General features: G+C 37.9%; 1 protein-coding gene across 2 annotated transcripts in view; it reads right to left on the minus strand.

The window, feature by feature from the left end:
• Window positions 1–3,702, minus strand: part of LINGO2 (leucine rich repeat and Ig domain containing 2) — a 467,873-nt gene that overhangs the window by 260,011 nt on the left and 204,160 nt on the right. For both annotated transcript variants that reach the window (XM_045289258.1, XM_045289259.1), the window contains one exon: window positions 783–836. The gene's annotated coding sequence lies outside the window, so the exon portion shown is untranslated. The remainder of the gene's footprint in view (window positions 1–782; window positions 837–3,702) is intronic.

Raw genomic sequence — 3,702 nt, forward strand, 5'->3', positions numbered from 1 at the left:
TCTTAAACTGTTTACTAATATAACTATTAGTCTCCATATCTTGCATCTTCTTTTACCCCAGTGCCTGGTTGGAAACAATCACATGTAGGGACTCTGACCAACATGGCCAGAGTCAAATACATACTGGATTTGCCAGCTCATCTACAGAGAGAAAGGCCTAATGTGATTTGGATGCCTCTTCAGACCACATTGTTTAAACAGAGAGTCAACATTTCCTGAAAGACGCAAGTCAGGCTAGGGAAACCACATGACAACATTAGCTATTTCATAACACCATACATCTTCATATGAAAGTGTATTTTAAAAATACGTTATATATTTTCTTTATTAATTTTATTTCCTCATTTACTGCTCAGTATTCTGAGATATGACTGGATGTCACCATCTAAGCACGGGGTGGGGTGGGGTGGGGTCTAGGAGCCCAGCATGGTTTCAGAAGTTATTATTTACATGGAGATAAACTTCATGCATATTAGCTTAACAAAAATTTGTATTATATATACACACACATATATGTGTGTATACTCACTGTCATCGGGTTGGTGCCGACCCATAGCAACCCTATAGGAAAGGGTAAAACTGGCCCCTGTGGGTTTACAAGGCTGTAACTCTTTACAGGCATAGAAAGCCTCATCTTTAACCAGAAGAGCACCTGGTGGTTTCAAAGTGCTGACCTTGTGGTTGTCAGCCCAACATATAACCACCACCAGGGCTCCTTGAATATTATATGGATGAAAAATAACTTAAGAAATATTGTCAAGAAGTGAGGTTTCATTACTTACCAAGTGTGTGACCTTGTCAAGTGGCTTCACCTCTGTTTCTCAGTTTTCTTGAGTCTAAAATGGGAACAACAATAGAACAGATACATTTTTAAGATGAATTCGGTGAGTCAAAACACGTAACAGCTTACAATAATGCCAGTTACATTGTTTTCTTGGATTCTGTGGTTTCGTGTTTTAGGAGAAACTTCTTTCCTCCTTTAATCTTAGTAAGATAATTTTTTAAAAGTTCAGTCAAATTCAACAAATATTTACAACGGATCCTGTGATAGAAACGGATGGGGATAGAAACAGGAGTGTTGTAGGGGTTGTTAGATGCCATCCCGTCAGCATCAGCTCATAGTGAGCCCGTGCACGATGAGAAAACACTGCACGGTCCTGCGCCATCTCCAGTCGTTCCTAGGACGGAGCCCATTGAGGCAGTCACTGCGCCAGTCTGCTCCTCAGGGCCTTCCTCTTTCTCACTGACATTTACTTTCCCAAGCATGATGTCCTTCTCAGGAGCTGGTCTCTCCTGCCAACATGTCCAAAGTACGTACGATGGAGTCGTATCATCCTTGCCTTTAAAAAGGAGCACGCTGGCTTTACTTCTAAAACAGTCATTTTGTCCTTTTAGCAGTCCGTGCTATTTTAATATTCTCCTCCAGCACCTTGATTCGAATGCATGTATTCTTCTCCACACTTCCTTTTCCTAAGTCCAACTTTGACATGCATATGGCACACAGTTGAACACTATGATTGGGTCAGGCACACCTCAGCCCTCAAAGTAACATCCTTGCTCTTCCATATTCCAAAGAGCTCTTGTGCAGTAGATTGACTTCATGAAATACTTCTTTTGATCTTTTGAGTCCTGTACAAGTATTGAATGTGCACAATGAAACATTCTGGAATTCTTATTCTTTTCAGAGTTTGGCCTGACTTTCTGGTAGTTCTCTGTCATTGTGCTGCTAGAACTATCATGGAATGATAAGGAAAGTTTACTTGTGTGCTATATCTATGATAACATTCTATAGTTTGAACATGTTGCTGGATCATTTTTCTTTGGAATGGGCAGATATATTGATCTCTTCCAGGCAGTTGGCCCAGTAGCTGTCTCCCACATTTCCTGGCATAGACACATCAGTGCTTCCAGTGTTTCTTCAGCTTGCTGAAATGTTTAAATGGGTATTATGTTCATTCCTGGAATTTTTTTTTTGGCTAATGCAATCAGTCCAGCTTGAACTTCTTCCTTTAATACCATTGGTTCTTACTCATATTTCACCTCCTGAATTAGTAGACTATTGTCAAACAGGTATAGGCCATGTATTTTGGCTTTTAGGGGACCGTATGTCACTCAAAGAAACAGACATGAACAGAGGGACAGAAATTAATCAGGGAAAGCTGAGAAGCCATATCAGAGGCACCGACACTGGGACTGGACTTTAATCATCGGCACAGAGATCAAGAGCAAAACGTCTTCAGGTAGATGGTTTACTGGTATACATAGGCGAAAATGAAGTAAGGGGAATACCTGGAGAAATCAAGTTCTGTATTAGTAGAAGTAAAAACTGCAGGAGTTTAGATATTATCCTTTGGCATCAGAGAATTTTTAAGCCTGCAGTACATTATATTAATATTGATGTTTTAGGAAAACAACTTTAGCTGGATGTGTAGGTTAATCTGAGTAAGAAATCAAAAACAAGAAGATAATTTATAAGTGCATTATCAATATTTTAGACAAGAGCATTAGTAAAATGATCACTTAAGAGATGTTGAAAAGGATCAATAGTATCTGGAGCTAAGTAGGAGTTGGGGAAGAGGGAAGTGAAGGGCATTAGTCAGGATTTTGAGTGTGTACTACATGGAAGAACATCACACCAGGAGGTTGACAATAAATAAATGCTACTTTAATGGCAACCTAAAAGCAATTCACTGTGAATGTAAAGTCCAAATGCTTTTGCAACTAGATAAGGATGTTTGAAATAAACTATTGTGTTAAAATTTTCCAAGGGGAAGAATATTCTGAAATGTACAAAAAAATAATATCTTGCCATCTTGAGTTCAGATGGGAGTAATATATGAGCGTTTTTAATCACAGAATCTAAGTGGAATGTGTGGTGGTACCATATGCTGCTTCTTTCAATGACTTTTTGAATTATTCTTAAACAAAGACAAAAATAAAAAATGAATGCCCAAATAAAATCAACAGTACTGATCAACATACCAAATTAAAAGCATGTAGGAGTGACCATGCATGTATGTGCACATGTGCACACACACACACACACACACATCCTACAACCCAATTAGCTGCCAGAATAGGTTCCAACTGACCTATTCATAATTCACGGGACTTAGTTAAAATGCTAAAACATATTCTACTGATTTGAATTTAATCAAGAATATCCTGCAGGAGTCTGGGATTAAGATGTCTTTTGGATGTTGCGGCTCATAACATCTATCAAGATATAAGTTAGTAGATCAGCTTGCATTTGACCAGGGAATTTTGTCTAAAGTCAAAATGGCCAAAATAAAAACTGTCAAGTTAGTCAAGAAGAAAATAGATTTACTCTAAATATGGGAATCATCCTTTGTTTAAGTGTATTAAAAAATTACAGTCATATCCAACCTAGTCCTCTCAAAGTATGGAATCATTACTATTGATAATGGTTAAGAAGTGGGTGGCACCTATTAATACTGTTCACTTTGAACTCTGCTATTATTTTTACATAGTGGGGGCCTTTGATATTACACTCACTGTATTATTAGATATGTATCAATCATCAACAGTATGTCGATGACCATATTTGGCACTATAATAAAATGTAAGATTATAGTAATAAATATACTAGTGAGCTTTATGTTTATTGGATGCATTCGACTGTGTGGATCGTAACAAGCTATGGATAGGCTTGAGTAGAATGGGAATTCCAGTGCGAACCTA

This window comes from Echinops telfairi, unplaced genomic scaffold, assembly GCF_000313985.2.
Source record: "Echinops telfairi isolate 266 unplaced genomic scaffold, ASM31398v2 ScPeMD7_25;HRSCAF=90, whole genome shotgun sequence".
NCBI lineage: Eukaryota > Metazoa > Chordata > Mammalia > Afrosoricida > Tenrecidae > Echinops > Echinops telfairi.